This window comes from Bos indicus, chromosome 11 (genome assembly GCF_029378745.1).
Source record: "Bos indicus isolate NIAB-ARS_2022 breed Sahiwal x Tharparkar chromosome 11, NIAB-ARS_B.indTharparkar_mat_pri_1.0, whole genome shotgun sequence".
NCBI classification, from domain to species: domain Eukaryota; kingdom Metazoa; phylum Chordata; class Mammalia; order Artiodactyla; family Bovidae; genus Bos; species Bos indicus.
Genome location: NC_091770.1, coordinates 34,592,415 through 34,612,909, shown reverse-complemented (window position 1 = coordinate 34,612,909; position 20,495 = coordinate 34,592,415). Strand labels below are relative to the sequence as shown.

The 20,495-nt window shown below is 39.0% G+C and overlaps 1 pseudogene; it reads left to right on the top strand.

Annotated features, from left to right (window-relative positions):
• Positions 1–4,828: 4,828 nt before the first annotated feature.
• The window catches only part of LOC139185951 (tigger transposable element-derived protein 1-like), a 34,282-nt pseudogene continuing 18,615 nt past the window's right edge, over positions 4,829–20,495 (top strand).

Sequence of the window (20,495 nt, the reverse complement as noted above, 5' to 3'; positions counted from 1 at the left end):
TTAGGAATTCTTAATCCATTCATTTATTCACTCCTGTGGGAACAAAGTTATTTCCAATCTCTTGGATTTTTAAACTTCTAAAAAATGTACTATATTTTTCCTTTTAGGAGGAGGGTAATAGATTTTATAGTATTCTTAGGGATACCTGTGGTGAAAAGTTATTTATACATACTTTTTATTTCTGGCATTGCTTCTTTCTCTGTTTGGACTCCTACTCCAAAAGAGTAGAAGAGTTGGGATTCTTATATGATTCTTACCATTTTTTCAACAATAAACATGTATTTGGAATTATTAAAACTACCAGTACATAAATGAATGTATGACATGATCTCTGGCCTCATGGAGTTTACAATCTAGTTTAAAATTACATGAAACTTGTATAAAAAAAAGTAAAAAAATAAGGTGGCCTACAATAAGTTTCTACAATAAAGGCAATGAAAAAGTGATAGTGTTAATCTCTCAGTCATGTTGGACTCTTTGCAACACCATGGACTGTAGCTTGTCAGGCTCCTGTACCCATGGAATTCTCCAGGCAAGTATACTGGAGTGGGTTGCCATTCCCTTCTCCAGGGGATCTTCCAGATGCAGGGATCGAACCCCAGTCTCCTGCATTACAGGCAAATTCATTGCAGGCAGAGTCTTTGTCTGAGCCACTATGGAAGCTCACAGTAAAGGCAATAAATGGTTTAAAAATTCAAGAGTTGAAATGAATCAATGTGGGCTTTTCAGTCAGGAAAAAGTTCTTAAGCAGGATTCTTATGATCGGTTATTATATAAATAAATAATGGTCCTGACAGAAGGAAAGCATTTAAAACAGAGACCCTGAAGTACCAATACAGGGCCAGGCTTGCACAGATAACATTTGAAGAAAGTCTTACATAGTACATGTTGTAAAGCAATGCAGAAAAATTTGGAGATCTGGGTTAGTGTTAAATGTCTTAAATAACTTCTTAATATGTGGAATTACTCAAAGATAATTAGTATGAGAAGAATATATGTAATAATATTAGACTAGGAGTGGGGTGGGAGAAAAGAAACTGATGGAGAGAAATAACAGGAAGCTAATTATGAAAAAGAAAATGGTTGCAGGAATTTAAATTTCCTGTTGCAACATTGACAAGTTTATCCTTATTTATATTCATGCTACTGTCTTTCCTTCTAGGGCAGAACATACTGAGGATTCCAAACACACACAGAAAAGCCAGTCTGCTAGGTTGGAATTTTTAGTTTTCTCCTCTGTAACCTAGTCATAAGGATAGTACTATCTCATAGTGTTGTTCTGAGGATTAAATGAGTTAATATGTGTCATTCAGTTCAGTCCAGTTCAGTCGCTCAGTCATGTCCGACTCTTTGCGACCCCATGAATTGCAGCATGCCAGGGCTCCCTATCCATCACCAACTCCCAGAGTTCACTCAAACTCACGTCCAGAGAGTCAGTGATGCCATCCAGCCTTCTCATCCTCTGTCATACCCTTCTCCTCCTGCCCCTAATCCCTCTCAGCATCAGAGTCTTTTCCAATAAGTCCACTCTTCGCATGAGGTGGCCAAAGTACTGGAGTTTCAGCTTTAGCATCATTCTTTCCAAAGAACACCCAGGGCTGATCTCCTTTAGAATGGACTGGTTGGATCTCCTTGCAGTCCAAGGGACTCTCAAGAGTCTTCTCCAACACCACAGTTCAAAAGCATCAATTCTTCGGCTCAGCTTTCTTCACAGTCCAACTCTCACATCCATACATGACCACAGGAAAAACCGTAGCCTTGACTAGACAGACCTTTCTTGGCAAAGTAATGTCTCTGCTTTTGAATATGCTGTCTAGGTTGGTCATAACTTTCCTTCCAAGGAGTAAGCGTCTTTTAATTTCATGGCTGCAGTCATCATCTGCAGTGATTTTGGAGCCCCCCAAAATAAAGTCTGACACTGTTTCCACTGTTTCCCCATCTATTTCCCATGAAATGATGGGACCAGAAGCCATGATCTTCGTTTTCTGAATGTTGAGCTTTAAGCCGACTTTTTCACTCTCCTCTTTCACCTTCATCAAGAGGCTTTTTAGTTCCTCTTCACTTTCTGCCATAAGGATGCTGTCATCTGCATATCTGAGGTTATTGATATTTCTCCCAGCAATCTTGATTCCAGCTTGCGCTTCTTCCAGCCCAGCATTTCTCATGATGTACTAGGAGATCAGCCCTGGGTGTTCTTTGGAAAGAATGATGCTAAAGCTGAAACTCCAGTACATTGGCCACCTCACGCGAAGAGTGGACTTATTGGAAAAGACTCTGATGCTGGGAGGAATTGGGGGCAGGAGGAGAAGGGTATGATAGAGGATGAGATGGCTGGATGGCATCACTGACTCTATAAGTTATAAGTTATATACAGCCTTGACGTACTCCTTTTCCTATTTGGAACCAGTCTGTTGTTCCATGTCCAGTTCTAAATGTTGCTTCCTGACCTGCATATAGGTTTCTCAAGAGGCAGGTCAGGTGGCCTGGTATTCCCATCTCTTTCAGAATTTTGCAGTTTATTGTGATCTGCACAGTCAAAGCCATTGGCATAGTCAATAAAGCAGAAATAGATGTTTGTCTGGAACTCTCTTGCTTGTTCAATGATCCAGTGGATGTTGGCAATTTGATCTCTTGTTCCTCTGCCTTTCGTAAAACCAGCTTGAACATCTGGAAGTTCATGGTTCACATATTGCTAAAGCCTGGCTTGGAGAATTTTGAGCATTACTTTACTAGTGTGTGAGATGAGTGCAATTGTGCAGTAGTTTAAGCATTCTTTGGCATTGCCTTTCTTAGGGATTGGAATGAAAACTGACCTTTTCCAGTCCTGTGGCCACTGCTAAGTTTTCCAAATTTGCTAGCATATTGAGTGTATCACTTTCACAGCATCATCTTTCAGGATTTTAAATAGCTCAACTGGAATTCCATCACCTCCACTAGCTTTGTTTGATGCTTTCTAAGGCCCACTTGACTTCATATTCCAGGATGTCTGGCTCTAGGTGAGTGTGAGTGATCACACCATCGTGATTATCTGGGTTGTGAAGATCTTTTTGTACAGTTTTGTGTATTCTTGCCACCTCTTAATATCTTGTGCTTCTGTTAGGTCCCTACCATTTCTGTCCTTTATCGAGCCCATCTTTGCATGAAATGTTCCCTTGCTATCTCTAATTTTCTTGAAGAGATATCTAGTCTTTCCCATTCTGTTCTTTTCCTCTATTTCTTTGCATTGATCACTGAGGAAGGCTTTCTTATCTCTCCTTGCTATTCTTTGGAACTCTGCTTTCAGATGCTTATATCGTTCCTTTTCTCTTTTGCTTTTCACTTCTCTTCTTTTCGCAGCTATTTGTAAGGCCTCCTCAGACAGCCATGTTGCTTTTTTGCATTTCTTTTCCATGGAGATGGTCTTGATCCCTGTCCTCTGTACAATGTCATGAACTTCGGTCCATAGTTCATCAGGTACTCTATCTATCAGACCTAGTCCCTTAAATCTATTTCTCACTTCCACTACATAATCATAAGGGATTTGATTTAGGTCATACCTGAATGGTCTAGTGGTTTTCCCTACTTTCTTCAATTTAAGTCTGAATTTGGCCTTAAGGAGTTCATGATCTGAACCACAGTCAGGTCCAGGTCTTATTTTTGCTGACTGTATAGAGCTTCTCCATCTTTGGCTGCAAAGAATATAATGAATCTGATTTTGGTGTTGACCATCTCATGATGTCCATGTGTAGAGTCTTCTCTTGTGTTGTTGGAAGAGGGTGTTTTCTATGACCAGTGCGTTCTCTTGGCAAAACTTTATTTTAGCCTTTGCACTGCTTCATTCCGTATTCCAAAGCCAAATTTGCCTGTTACTCCAGGTGTTTCTTGACTGCTTTTGCATTCCATTCCCCTATAATGAAAAGGACATCTTTTGGGGGTGTTAGTTCTAAAAGGTCTTATAGGTTTTCACAAACCCGTTCAACTTCAGCTTCTTCAGCGTTACTGGTTGGGGCATAGACTTGGATTACTGTGATATTGAATGGTTTGCCTTGGAAACGAGCAGAGATCATTCTGTCATTTTTGAGATTTCTTCCAAGTACTGCATTTCGGACTCTTTTGTTGACCATGATGGTTACTCCATTTCTTCTAAGGGATTCTTGCCCACAGTAGTAGATATAATGGTCATCTGAGTTAAATTCACCCATTCCAGTCCATTTTAGTTCGCCGATTCCTATAATGTCGACGTTCACTCTTCCCATCTCCTGTTTGACCACTTCCAATTTACCTTGATTCATGGACCTAACATTCCAGGTTCCTATGCAATATTGCTCTTTACAGCATCCGACCTTGCTTCTATCACCAGTCACATCCACAAGTGGGTATTGTTTTTGCTTTGGCTCCATCCCTTCATTTTTTTCTGGAATTATTTCTCCACTGGTCTCCAGTAGCATATTGGCCACCTACAGTCCTGGGGAGTTCCTCTTTCAGTATCCTATCATTTTGCCTTTTCATACTGTTCATGGAGTTCTCAAGGCAAGAATACTGAAGTGGTTTGCCATTCCTTTCTCCAGTGGACCACATTCTGTCAGACCTCTCCACCATGACCTGCCCATCTTGAGTGGCCCCACAGGGCCTGGCTTAGCTTCATTGAGTTAAACCAGCCTGTGGTCTGTGTAATTAGATTGACTAGTTTTCTGTGATTATGATTTCAGTGTGTCTGCTCTCTGATGCCTTCTTGCAACACTTATCATCTTACTTGGGTTTCTCTTACCTTGGACATGGCGTGTCTCTTCACGGCTGCTCCAGCACTGCCAGGCTGAGACATCACAGGAGCAGTTGAGAGGAGCTACCCATGCCCGAGGTCGGGGCGGCGGCTGGGAGGGGCTACCCACGCCTGAGGTCAGGGGCGGCGGCTGAGAGGAGCAACCCCATGTCCAAGGAGTGGTGGCTGCGAGGGCACAGGAGGGTGGAGAGGAATTACTCCACGTTCAAGGTCAGGAGGGGCAGTGGTGAGGAGACACCCCTCGTCCAAGGTAAGGAGCAGCAGCTGCACTTTATATATCAATTATATCTCAATAAAGCTGTTAGGAGGAGGAAGAATAGTGAAATTACTATGTATACCAGAGAAAATTTGAAAAATAAGTAATCTATAAGGGAGGCCTGATGCATGCTAGGTCCTCGATCACTGTCAAGTTTTTATTTCTGTATGTGTCAAGGCTCAGTCAGCAAAACAGAAAGCACAGAAGTTATTGCAGCAGAGAAAAAAGCTAATATAAATATTTATCTAGTCAGGTATGGAAAACTAAAAATGAAAACAACAACAACAACAAGAAACTTTGAATTTTTACAGAAATTGTAAGTACAGAAAGCAACTACTCATCCTTAAGGTGAGGGGAGAAAAGAGAAGCAGCTGGGGTTGGCCTAGCCCTTTGAGAAGGAGGTGTTTCCCTGCTGATGAATGAGGAGCTAGGAGAATGACTCAAACAGAGCTGAGACTCAGACCTTAGAGGTAAGAGTTGTAGGTCTTAGGGTGCTTCTGTCTCTAAAGGCATGTGATGCAGTGCTACTAGCAATGACAGAGAAACTGGCTGCTACCTGCAGCAACTGGAACCAACTGTCTCCTCCAGGAGCAAGAACCATGGAAGAGGTTGTGTAAACAAGAGGAGACTAACAAAAATAAGCAAACACATATAGCGATTATCTTTCAATAAAAAATAAATAAATAAAAAATAAGCAAACCCCACATCTTTAACCCTTCTCCAGTCATCAGGTCTCTCTCTAGCACCCCATATTGAAATAATTTAAAATGGAGCCAGCTGGTAAAGGAGACTTTTGGTTTTCAATCCCTGCACTAGCATCAATAAAGGACCCAATCAACAAATGGACCAAAGAACTAAATAGACATTTCTCCAAAGAAGACATACAAATGGCTAACAAACACATGAAAAGATGCTCAACATTACCCATTATCAGAGAAATGCAAATCAAAACCACAATGAGGTATCATTTCATGCCAGTCAGAATGGCTGCGATCCAAAAGTCTACAAGCAATAAATGCTGGAGAGGATGTGGAGAAAAGGGAACCCTCTTACACTGTTGGTGGGAATGCAAACTAGTACAGCCACTATGGAGAACAGTGTGGAGATTCCTTAAAAAACTGGAAATAGAACTGCCATACGACACTGCTGGGCATACACACCAAGGAAACCAGAATTTAAAGAGACACGTGTACCCCAGTGTTCATCGCAGCACTGTTTATAATAGCCAGGACATGGAAGCAACCTAGATGTCCATCAGCAGATGAATGGATAAGAAAGCTGTGGTACATATACACTATGGAGTATTACTCAGCCATTAAAAAGAATACATTTGAATCTAATGTTCTAATGAGGTGGATGAAACTGAAGCCAATTATACCGAGTGAAGTAAGCCAGAAAGAAAAACACCAACACAGTAGACTAACACATATACATGGAATTTAGAAAGATGGTAATGACAACCCTGTATGCAAGACAGCAAAAGAGACACAGGTATATAGAACAGTCTTTTGGACTCTGGGAGAGGGAGGGGGGCATGATATGGGAGAATGGCATTAAAACATGTATAATATCATATAAGAAATGAATCACCAGTCCAAGATCTATGCAGGATACAGGATGCTCAGGGCTGGTGCACTGGGATGACCCAGAGGGATGGTATGGGGAGGGAGGTGGGAGGGGGGTTCAGGATGGGGAACATGTATACACCCATGGTGGATGCATGTTGATGTATGGCAAAACCAATACAATATTGTAAAGTAAAAAAAAAAAAAAAAGCAGAATATAGATGGGTGGACTTGACGTTGAGAAATAGTAATTTAATAATTCCCACATACTTTTCTTCTCTTGATCTAATAGTTCATCACATGATAGTTGTATAAGTAAAAAACCAAATATATGTGTCAGTGTGTATATGTGTATGTTATGAAAACGTTTGTAATCAGAGGGTTTACAATGTAGTAAATACTACTTTTTTAGGTGCAGTGTAGTACTTTTGAGGGAGCACAACACTCGAATTTATATTTTTTTCACAACTTGGCAAGAATTTCATCAGCTTGAAAAATGATGGAACCAAACTCAATTTTTCTTGAATGCTCATATAAAGTGATTCAATTATTTTCTTATTTTTTAGGAATAAAATACTAAAATTATGTTACTGTTAAGCTAATGTGAAGATCTAAATGATTACCATATAGTCAAAAGGACACTGGATAGAGATAGAGATAAATGGGAGAGATTAAGAATTAAGGGTTTTCATCAAATTTTTGCTAAATGTACTGACTATGGAATGTGGTATCAATCACTTTTTCCAGTCCTGTTTTTTCACCTGTTATAATGACTTAGCTAGAAAAGATGATATTTGAAGTCTTTTTTCATTCTAATATTCTCTGTATATTTCCCATAACACAAGGCAGCAGGGTTTATTTAGTTAACTAAAAAACTAAATATTTAACTAAATAATTATAATTTTATATAAGGTTTCAGATAGTCATTTTGGGGCCTCTAAAAATTGGTGAACAACATAGCTACTTTGTTCTGAAGAGTTCATTTTTTATATTTTTAGCTTCCTATTCATACCTATATCCATCTTTCAAGCTATTTGAAGGTGTCATGGCATATTTTCATTTTCCCTTCTGAATGGACCACAAATAAACAACTAGAATGGCAATAAGATGAATAGCTAGAATGACTATAGTTGAATCACTGGAGTGACTATTGTAGCCTTTATCTGGCTTTACTGAAGATATTTAAAATTATTCCTATAGGTCAGACATGTGTTAAGACAAAAATTAAGTAATATGAGCTCCTAACCTGTTGTTTTATGGTCTATTCTTTTTATATATTTCTTTTAATATCAACCTAAAAATAAATAGAAAAGTTTTCTTATCAAGGACTAAATAAAGAACTTAAAACAATTATTGTTAAGAGTTGTTTCAGGTAGAAATAGATACAGGCAGCAATTCAAACTGAAATATTTTCACAGTTTTTCTAAGTCTGTTGGTAAGGTACAGGAGTATATCCACATTTCTTCTCAATTTCATTTTTATTTATTTTGATTGAATTATAATTGATATACAATATGATATTAGTTTTAAGTATACAAAATTGTGATTTGATACTTTTATACATACAAAATGATCACTATGATGTCAATTAGCATCTGTCATGTATAGTTATTATAGTATTATTACTATATTCCCTTGCTGTACAATACATTCCTATAGCTTATTTTATAGCTGGAAGCTGTACTTCTTAATCCCCATCACTTCTTTTCCAATCGACATACCCCCTCCACTCTGCCAACCACTCATAGTTCTTTGTGTCTATGAGTCTGTTTTTGTTTCGTTTGTTCATTTGTTTTATTTTTTAAACTCCACATATAAGTGAGATCATACAGTATTTGTCTTTCTCTGTCTGACTAGTTTCCCTTAGCATAAGGGATGAGTGGACCTAGACAAAATGACAAAATTTTGTTATCTTTTATGTCTGAGTAATATTCCATTGTGTATAAACAGCATATCTTCTTTATCACTGGACACCTAGGTTGCTTTCATATCTTGACTGTTGTGAATACAGCTGAAGTGACTCTGTTTTATCTTGTTGGTAATAAGACAATCTCATTGATAAGAAGACTTTTAACTCCATATACTGTGATTAAATCCATATGAATTTGTATGAATTCATGTAATTATTTATTTTATTTATATAAAATAAGTTTGTAAGTTGCCTGAACTACAGGGTCTTATTTATACTATGTTTTTCATTCTTTCTTTATCTGTATATCTAGAATAACTCAAAAGTACACCAAGATACATTTAACACCTAGAACAACTGAATCTAAATATCCTTTTCCAACATTACTGCAATTGTTTATCCTTTTCTTTAGAGAATATGAGCTGTGATCAATTATAATTTGTGAATCACTTATCATTTGCCTATTCTATTACTTTCTGAGGGTTATCTGCTTTTAAATAATATCTACTGTTTTAAATGTGAAGTCAGTGGGCCTTCGGAAGCATCACTGCAAACAAAGATCATGGAGGTGATGGAATTCCAGTTGAGCTATTTCAAATCCTAAAAGATGATGCTGTGAAAGTGCCACACTCAATATGCCAACAAATTTGGAAAACTCAGCAGTGGACACAGGACTGGAAAAGGTCAGTTTTCATTCCAATCCCAAAGAAAGGCAATGCCAAAGAATGCTCAAACTACCACATAATTGCATTTATCTCATACGTTAGTAAAGTAATGCTCAAAATTCTTCAAGCCAGGCTTCAACAATATGTGAACCATGAACTTCCAGATGTTTAAGCTGGTTTTAGAAAAGGCAGAGGAACCAGAGATAAAAATCAAGAGAGTTCCAGTAAAACATCTATTTCTGCTTTATTGACTATGCTAAAGCCTTTGACTGTGTGGATCACAATAAACTGTGGAAAATTCTGAAAGAGATGGGAATACCAGACCACCTGACCTGCCTCTTGAGAAACTTGTATGCAGGTCAGGAAGCAACAGTTAGAACTGGACATGAAACAAATAGGAAAAGGAGTACATCAAGGCTGTATATTGTCACCCTGCTTATTTAATTTATATGCAGAGTGTATCATGCTAAATACTAGGCTGGAAGAAGCACAAGCTGGAATCAAGATTGCTGGGAGAATGCAGCTGACACCACCCTTATGGCAGAAAGTAAAGAACTAAAGAGACTCTTGAGGAGAGTGAAAAGTTGGCTTAAAGCTCAATATTCAGAAGACAAGGATCATGGCATCTGGTCCCATCACTTCATGGGAAATAGATGGGGAAACAGTGGAAGCAGTGTCAGGTTTTATTTTTCTGGACTCCAAAATCACTGCAGATGGTGATTGCACCCATGAAATTAAAAGATGCTTACTCCTTGGAAGGAAAGTTATGACCAACCTATACAGCATATTAAAAAGCAGAAACATTACTTTGTTAACAAAGGTCCATCTAGTCAAGGCTATGGTTTTTCCAGTGGTCATGTATGGATGAGAGATTGGACTATAAAGAAAATGAATGCCAAAGAATTGATGCTTTTGAACTGTGGTGCTGGAGAAGACTCTTGAGAGTCCCTTGGACTACATGGACATCCAACCAGTTCATCATAAGGGTGATCAGTCCGGGGTGATCATTGGAAGGACTGATGCTGAAGCTGAAACTCCAATACTTTGGCCACCTGATGTGAAGAGCTGACTCAGTTGAAAAGACCCTGATGTTGGGAAAGATCGAGGGCAGGTGGAGAAGGGGACGACAGAGGATGAAATTGTTGGATGGCATCACCTACTCAATGGACGTGAGTTTGGGTAGACTTTGGGAGTTGGTTATGGACAGGGATGCCTGGTGTGCTGTGGTTCATGGGGTCGCAAAGAGTCGGACACAACTAAGTGACTGAACTGAACTGAACTGTTTTAAAGCCCTTTGTGTATTCTAGTTTCCTTTTCTTCTAGTATTTGAGCAAGTTGTTTTAGTAAGAGAGAGCAAATGTAATCAGAAACTATGACTGATGAAAATGTCATCTACTGATTCACTTACACAAATGGTATTTATATGCTTTCTACATATACAATAGATGGAGTTTAGGAGAAACACAGTAGTGAAACAAGAAAATGGTGACAGGGTAAAAGATGTACTCTGTGAAAGGTCTGTGAACAAATGGGTTTTCAAACTCATCTACATGTCAACAAAATATATAAAATATGAATGTTTTGGACAAATGAAAAGCTCTAAGCAAAAAAAAAAAAAAAAGAAAAGCTCTAAGCAATAAAAAAAGCATATACAACAATAATTAAGAGAATTAAATGTATTTCCTTAAGACTACAATTTCTTGCCTTCTAATTTTAATTTGATTAAAATTTTTTTTCACCACTCTCAGTATACATTTCATACAAATCCACTGCAGTTCTTTAAGAAGTGCAAAATATTTCCTTATGGTCAAAACTACTGCGATAGAGGCTACACAGTTCCTCCAGCTCCTCAAAGGGTCCTCAGTGTGATTAAGCTCCAGTTACCCTTTGTGAGTAACAGCTTAATAAGACATCCATATTAAATTTTAGATATTTATTATTCATCTGAGAAGAAACGTCAAATAGACTAATGAGTATACAAATGTAGAGAGAGGCTTTGATTGAGTCTTTCCTTAATTCTGACAATTTATTACATTCTATTTCTCTGTCTTGCTACTGAGAAATTTATGTTGTGCTGCTCGAAGTGTGGTCCATGGACCAACAGCATCAACATTACCTAAGAAGTCATTAGAAATGTATAACCTCCACACCAGCCCATCTAGTGCATAAGAATTTGAATTTTTATAATATCCTCATGAGTGTATTATGAACATTTAAGATTAAAAAATGCTACTCTATACCGTCTTTATTCAATATGGCAGATGACAGTCAGAGGTGGTTTTTGAGATGTGTTAGAGTGTAAAACAAACACCAGATGTGAAAGACTTAGTATGATAAAAGTATATATTATAATGTCTCATTAATGATTTTTATATTGATTTTGCATTGATTATGTGTTACTATTTTGTATATATGGGGTTAATAAATATATTATTAAAATTAATTTCCTATCTTCTTACCTAGTAAATGTGGATATTATAAAATTTAAAATAACATATGTAGCTCACATAATATTTATATTGTAAACTATTTTTCTAGACTATCAAAGGCTGTGGAAATAAACATTAGGAACTTATATTCTTTCTTCATCTGTTTGTATCAATATTTGAAAATGTTTTCTTAGGGAAAAATATAATACAAATTGTCTTTGAATTTCATTTATCAGACTTTTGTTCAACTAACTTTGTGGGGCATCACATAGTCATTATTCCCTATTATTTTTTTCCAAATGCTTCATAAGCATGTAGTCTGATCCAGATACTGTGTTCTCAGAGAGTTAGTGAAGAAAGTAAACAAGGTTCCTTTCTTGAAGTCATTTGTAGTCTGTTATGGTTAAGACACAACTAACAACTTATGGTAGAGTATAATGACAAAAGAAAGAAGGCCTTGGTTGGAAACAGTTGACAATCACATTTCCAGGGCTAACATTACCATTGTAGATGGGTTCATAGCAGAGGAAATAGTTGTTTACAGCGAACTTTTAGGTGGCAAGAATGAGAATGGGTGGAGATGGAGGTATTCTCTGTGTATTCACTGAAATCTTAATATAAAAATATCTCCTGCTCTCTCTGCTAGTAGAAACAGCAGTCTTGCTACATATACATAGCTATTAACAGTGATCATTTTAGTGTATAAAGATAATAGAAATGATTCCTTGAGTTTTACTCCTTTGAACTTGGTGCATTATTTTAACCTAACATTTTCTCAGGGAATCCAAAATTTGTAGTTGATCTGCTTTGAAAGTCTAGTGCCTTCAGTCATTTACCTATTGGTCTCCAACCTCATTAGTGGCCTCATATGTGGCGCACTGACCAAACTCATAATGTAAATCATTTTCATGCATTAGACAGAAGCATTTACAGAGCTTTCTGTGGTTAGTATATTTTCCACACACAATATGATGGTTTCCAGAGTATGATTTTGTATAAAAAAAAAAAGGTAAGCCTCAGTTTGGGATGAGGAGCTGATTTATTTCCTTTGTGATTAGATCACATACATCAAACCCTAGTGAGGAAATTCCATTGTCTTTGATTTAGACCCTATTTTCCAAAGAGAATTAGACAAAAAAATACAAATCCTCCTTAAACAGATGTTTTGTGCCTTTAACCATAATGGTGGCTATGTCTTTACCATATTGTTGAAGCTATACCTCTTTCTATTATCTAGTTAGGAGAACATTTTTGTAAGGAAACTTGCAATCTTGAAAACAATTAATTTATGGAATATATTGATTTAGCATTTTCATAAATTCAGTTCCTTAAAGTGTGGTAGGTTATTGGAGAACCACGCATGTCATTTTCCTCCTACTACAATAACTTGTTGAGTTCATTAAAAAATGGTATGGAAAAAGCAAGGGATTCAGAAAATATCTAGAAAATCTTAAAACAAATGCTTTCCATTTTGGAATAAATAACAGTCATGTCTCAGATGAGTAGTTTGCCAAAAGGAATCTAGAATCATGTTGCTCAAAGCATTTAGAATCTTCAGGAAGGAAAAAAAAAAAAAAATTGGTGATTTCAGTGGTTACCATCCAGGATTAAATGCTAGGAAAATTTAGAAAATCTCTTGGAAAACATGTCCCTGCAAATGGATTTATGTTGTTGCTTGTTCACTCAGTCGTGTCCAACTCTGCAACCCCATGGATTGTAACATGCCAGGCTTCCTGTCCTTCAGCATCTCCTGAGCTTGCTCAAACTTATGTCCATTGAGTGAATGATGCCATCCAAACATCTCATACACCATTGTCCCCTTCTCCTACTGCCTTCAATCTTTCCCAGCATCAGTCAGGGTCTTTTCTAATGAGTCAGTTCTTCCCATCAGGTGACCAAAGTATTAGAGCTTCAGCTTCAGCATCGGTCCTTCCAACAAATATCCAGGACTGATTTCCTTTAGGATTGACTGGTTGGATCTCTTTGCAGTCCAAGGGACTCTTGAGAGTCTTATCCAATTCCACAGTTCAAAAGCATCAATTCTTCAGCACTCAACTTTCCAACTCTCACATCCATACATGACTACTGGAAAAACCATAGCTTTAACTAGATGGACTTTTGTTGGTAATGTAATCTCTCTGCTTTTTAATATGCTGTCTAGGCTTGTCATAGCTTTTCTTCCAAGGAGCAAGTGTTTTTTAATTTCATGGCTGCAGTCACCATCTGCAGTGATTTTGGAGCCCAAGAAAATGTCTGTCACTTTTTCCATTGTTTCCCCATCTATTTTCCATGAAGTGATGGGACCAAATGCCATGATCTTAGCTTTAAACCACCTTTTTCACTTGCTTCAGGAGGGTCTTTATTTCCTGTTCACTTTATGACATTAGGATGGTGTCATCTGCATATCTGAGGTTATTGATATTTCTCTTGGCAATCTTGATTCCAGCTTGCGCAGCCCAGTATTTTTAATTATGTACTCTGCATAGAAGTTAAATAAACAGGTTGACAATATACAGCATTGATGTACTCCTCTCCCAATTTTGAACCAGTCCACTGTTCTGTGTCCGGCTCTAACTGCTGCTTCTTGATCTGCACACAGGTTTCTCAGGAGGCAGGTGAGGATAATTCTCTTTAAGAATTTTCCAGTTTTTTGTGATCCACACAGTCAGCTGGTAAAGAATCCCCCTGCAATGCAGGCAACCTGAGTTCGATACCTGGGTTGGGAAGATCACCTGGAAAAGGGAAAGGCTACCCACTCCAGTATTATGACCTGGAGAATTCCATGGACTATCTACTGGGTAGCAAAGACTTGGATACCACTGAGTGACTTTCACTTTCACACAGTCAAAGGCTTTGGCATAGTCCATGAAGCAGAAGTATATGTTTTTCTGGAATTCTCTTGCTTTTTCTATGATCCAATGGATGTTAGCGATTTGATCTCTGGTTCCTCTGCCTTTTCTAAATCTAGCTTGACTATCTGAAATTTCTCAGTTCACATACTATTGAAGCCTAACTTGGAGAATTTTGAGCATTATTTTGCTAGCATGTGAAATGAATGCAATTGTACAGTAGTTTGAACATTTTTTGGCATCGCCCTTCTCTGGTACTGGAATGAAAACTGACCTTTTCCAGTCCTGGGGCCACTGCTGAGTTTTCCAAATTTACTGGCATTGCAGCACATTAACAGTATATGGTTTGAAATAGCTCAGCTGGAATTCCATCATCTCCACTAGCTTTGTTCACAGTAATTCTTCCTAAGGCCCACTGGACTTTGCACTCCAAGATGTCTGGCTCTAGTTGAGTGTTCGTTTACACCATCATTGTTATCTGGGTCATGAAGATCTTTTTTTGTATAATTCTTCTGTGTATTCTTGCCACCTTTTCTTAATATCTTCTGCCCTGCTGGCTCAGATGGTAAAGAGTCTGCCTGTGGTGTAGGAGACCTGGGTTCGATCCCTGGGTGGGGAAGATCCCCTGGAGAAGGAAATGGCAACCCACTACAGCAGTCTTGGCTGGAAAATCCCATGGATGGAGTAGCATGGCAGACTACAGCCTATGAGATCGCAAAGAGTCGGACACAACTGAGTGACTTCACTTTCTGTTGTGCTGCTGCTGCTAAGTTGTTTCAGTCATGTCCGACTCTGTGCCACCCCATAGACGGCAGCCCACCAGGCTCCCCAGTTCCTGGGATTCTCCAGGCTTCTGTCCTTTATTGTGCCCATCTTTACATGAAATGTTCCCTTGGTATCTCTAATTTTCTTGAAGAGATTTCTAGTCTTTCCCATTCTGATGTATTCCTCTATGTCTTTTCATATTCATTTAGGAAAGCTTTCTTATCTCTCCTTGCTATTATTGGGAAGTGTGCATCCAGGTGGGTGTATCTTTCTTTTTCTCCTTTGCTTTCATTTCTCTTTTTTCTCAGGTCTTTGTAGGGCTCCCTCAGATAACCATTTTTGCCTTTTTGCATTTCATAAAATGGATTTATGTAGGTCTATGAAATACAGGCCATTTTGCCAATTTGATCAGCTGATAGAAAATAGGGTTAGCTTCCCTTCTGGCTCACCTAGTAAAGAATCTGCCTGCAATGCGAGAGATGTAGTTTTGATCCCTGGGTTGGGAACTTTCCCCTTGAGAAGGGAACAGCCATCCACTCCAGTATTCTGGCCTGGAGAATTCCATGGACTTTATAGTCCATGGAGTCACAAAGAGTTGAAAAGGACTTTCACTTTCATAGAAAATACAGTCAAATTCTGTGCCAAAGCATATTTATCAGCTCCTCTTTAGGCTGGGTGAATTTTTTTTCTCTCTGTTCTTATTTAAAAAGTTTTGTTTTTCTTCCTACTGCTGCTAAGTCGCTTCAGTCGTGTCTGACTCTGTGTGACCCCATAAACGGCAGCCCACCAGGCTCTCTCGTCCCTGGGATTCTCCAGGCAAGAACACTGGAGTGGGTTGCCATTTCCTTCTCCAATGCATGAAAGTAAAAAGTGAAAGTGAAGTTGCTCCGTCATGTCCGACTCTTCGAGACCCCATGGACTGCAGCCTACCAGGCTCCTCCATCCACAGGATTTTCCAGGCAAGAGTACTGGAGTAGGGTGCCATTGCCTTTTCTTCCTAATTGTCCTATTTTTCAGATTTAACTTTCAAGCTGCCTCAGTGGAAGTGTGGTACATTTTATTTAAAATAAACAAAGAAATATCTCTGGAAATACAATGTCTCTAAATTCTGTCTCCTGACAAGATGGAAAAGAAAGGAGTACAGGAATCTGGCTCCTTTCCCAGAGCTTAACCTTGGAGATGACACAAAAGCAAGAGGGAAGTTGACAGATTTCAGAACATTAAAACCTCTAGGAACTCCTAGAGAAGCAGAAGGTGGTAGGTTTAGTCTGGTCCTGTACTAAAAGAGGGCCAAATGCACCAACAGGGAACTAAGAAAAGAAGAGCGTTATTGCTGTTCCTTATTTCTCTCTTCCCTAAATTATCTCAGGGTATCACTGTTTAATTGTTCTATCTCAGACAAGATCTAAAAGCCAGAATAATCAGTGAAAGGAATAGGAGGAGGGACTAAAGGGTAATAAAACTAACTGTGCTAGAGGGCACATAAGAAAAGACAGTGGTAGAGGGACCAGTTTCTGAGATTTCAAAGCATTCTGTCCATTACCTCCTTTGCTCCCAGTCATATATAGTTTACTAGAATGCAGAGAAGAAATCCTTGAGTGTGAGCATTTTTGCAGAGAAGAATTCCTTGAGTGTGAGCATTTTGACTCCATGTTGGAACTGTTTCTTTGACTGGCTTTTTATTGTGTTATTATGAGTGTGTGCTCAGTTGCTTGTCGTGTTAAACTCTGTGTGACACTACGGACTTTAGACAGCGAGGCTCCTCAATGCGTGGAATTCTCCAGGCAAAAATCCTGCAGTGTGTAGCCATTCCCTTCTTCAGGGCATGTTACCAACCCAGTGATTGAACCCAGATCTCCTGCATTGCAGGTGGATTCTTTACCTTATGAGCCACCAGAGAAGCAAAGAACTAAAGGGAAATTCTGGAACTAAAATACACAATACCTAAATAAAGTATTCACTAGGTGGATCTAACAACAAAATGGAGGTGCCAGAAAAAAGAGTCAGTGACCTGATGATTAATCAGCAGTAAGTATGCAATCTAAAAAAAAAAAAAAAAAAAGAGGGGACTGATTCCAGGTTTCAGCCCCAACATGTAAACAGGCTGATTGCTGCTGCTAAGTCGCTTCAGTCGTGTCCGACTCTGTGCGACCCCATAGACGGCAGTCCACCAGGCTCCCCCATCCCTGGGATTCTCCAGGCAAGAACACTGGAGTGGGTGGCCATTTCCTTCTCCAATGCATGAAAGTGAAATGTGAAAGTAAAGTCGCTCAGTCGTGTCTGACTCTGAGCGACCCCATGAACTGCAGTCTACCAGGCTCCTCCATCCATTGGATTTTCCAGGAAAGAGTACTGCAGTGGGGTACCATTGCCTTCTCCATGTAAACAGGCTAGAAGTCATCATTTCTGTCTACCAGTTCAGTTCAGTTCTGTTCAGTCGCTCAGTTGTGTCTGACTCTTTGTGACCCCATGAATTGCAACACACCAGGCCTCCCTGTCCATCACCAACTCCTGGAGATCACTCAAACTCATGTCCATCCAGTCGGTGATGCCATCCAGCATCTCATCCTCTGTCGTCCCCTTTTCCTCCTGCCCCCAATCCCTCCCAGCATCAGAGTCTTTTCCAATGAGTCAACTCTTTGCATGAGGTGGCCAAAGTACTGGAGTTTCAGCTTCAGCATCATTCCTTGCAAAGAAATCCCAGGGCTGATCTCCTTCAGAATGGACTGGTTGGGTCTCCTTGCAGTCCAAGGGACTCTCAAGAGTCTTCTCCAACACCACAGTTCAAAAGCATCAGTTCTTCGGCGCTCAGCCTTCTTCACAGTCCAACTCTCACATCCATACATGACCACAGGAAAAACCATAGCTTTGACTAGACAGACCTATGTTAGCAAAGTAATGTCTCTGCTTTTCAATATGCTATCTAGGTTGATCATAACTTTCCTTCCAAGGAGTAAGCATCTTTTAATTTCATGGCTGCAGTCACCATCTGCAGTGATTTGGGAGCCCCCAAAAATAAAGTCTGACACTGCTTCCACTGTTTAGCCATATATTTCCCATGAAGTGATGTGACCAGATGCCATGATCTTCGTTTTCTGAATGTTGAGTTTTAAGCCAACTTTTTCACTCTCCACTTTCACCTTCATCAAGAGGCCTTTTAGTTCCTCTTCACTTTCTGCCATACGGGTGGTGTCATCTGCGTATCTGAGGTTATTGATATTTCTCCTGGCAATCTTGATTCCAGCTTGTAGTTCTTCCAGCCCAGCGTTTCTCATGATGTACTCTGCCTAGAAGTCAAATAAGCCGGGTGACAATATTCAGCCTTGACGTACTCCTTTTCCTATTTGGAACCAGTCTGTTGTTCCATGCCCAATCCTAATTTTTGCTTCCTGATCTGCATATAGGTTTCTCAAGAGGCAGGTCAAGTGGTCTGGTATTACCATCTCTTTCAAAATTTCCCACAGTTTATTGTGATCCACACAGTCAAAGGCTTTGGCATAGTCAATAAAGCAGAAATAGATGTTTTTCTGGAATTCTCTTGCTTTTTCAATGATTCAGCAGATGTTGGCAAGTTGATCTCTGGTTCCTCTGCCTTTTTTAAAACCAGCTTGAACATCAGGAAGTTCATGGTTCACGTATTGCTGAAGCCTGGCTTGAAGAATTTTGAGCATTACTTTACTAGCGTGTGAGATGAGTGCAAATTGTGCAGTAGTTTGAGCACTCTTTAGCATTGCCTTTCTTAGAGATTGGAATGAAAACTGACGTTTTCCAGTCCTGTGGCCACTGCTGCATTTTCCAAATTTGCTGGCATATTGAGTGCAGCACTTTCATATCATCATCTTTCAGGATTTGAAATAGCTCAACTGGAATTCCATCACCTCCACTAGCTTTGTTCATTGTGATGCTTCCTAAGGCCCACTGACTTCACATTCCTGGATGTCTGGCTCACATTTCAGCACACCAGGCCTCCCTGTCCATAACCATCTCCTGGAGTTCACTCAAATTCACATCCATCGAGTCGGTGATGCCATCCAACCATCTCATCCTCTGTCATCCCCTCTTCCTCTTGCCCCCAATCCCTCCAAGCATCAGAGTATTTTCCAATAAGTCAACTCTTCACATGAGGTGGACAAAGTACAGGAGCGGTGTATGCCTGGATGCAGGAGGACCTAGAGGAGCTACTCCACGTTCAAGGTCAGGAGGGGCGGTGGTGAGAAGATACTCCTCATCCAAGGTAAGGAGTAGTGGCTGCGCTTTGCTGGAGCAGCCATGAAGAAATACCCCATGTCCAAGGGAAGAGAAACCCATGTAAGACGGTAGGTGTTGTAAGAAGGCATTAGAGGGCGGACACACTGAAACCATAATACAGAAAACTAGTCAATCTAATCACACTAGGACTACAGCCTTGTCTAACTCAATTCTGTCTACCACCACCCCCCAAATATCAGACAAACCTGAAAATCAAAATTGCTGAAAATACTTACATAAGGAGTAATACATCATCTAAATAGGTATATATTAAAGGAGTTGAGTGAATAATAGCCTTCTCAAAAAGGAAGCAGTGTGATCAAATGGCTCCAATGGTGAATAACACCAAACATTTAAGGAAGACATCTTAAAATGAATTATAGCTTTCTATAATCTCTTCCAGAAACAAAAGTAGAGGGAGGAGTTTCTAACTGAATTGAATGAGACAAGCATTATTCTAGTATCAAAACCAGATAAAGACAAGACAGTACAAGAAGGGTACATAACAGAACCAATATCTTCCATGAACAGAAATGCAAAACTCCTCAACAGATATTAGACAGTTAAATCCAAAAATGTATATAAATAATCATACAACATAACCAAGTTAACTTTTTCCAATAATGCAGTTTCAACACTGAAAAATCACATAATGTAATTCATCACATCAATAAGTTAAAACGGAATAATCATATATATATATAAAATGCACTTGACAACATCCAAAAATGCTTCATGATAATATCTCACACTGGAAGTCCTAGCTAATACAATAAAACATTAAAAGGAAATAAAAGATATGTTTAATAGAAAAAATAAATAAAGTTCTCTTTGTTCATATATGACATGATTCTATATTAAAAAATCACAAATAATGAACAAAAATACTCCTGGAACTAGAGTACTGTAACTAAGTGGTTACAACTAAGTGGTTGTAACAAGATTACAGCATACAAGGTTAATATACAGAGTTCAATTGATTCTGACATATCAGCAATTAAAAATCAGAAATTGAAATCAAAATATCTGCAAACAGAAATGAAATACTAC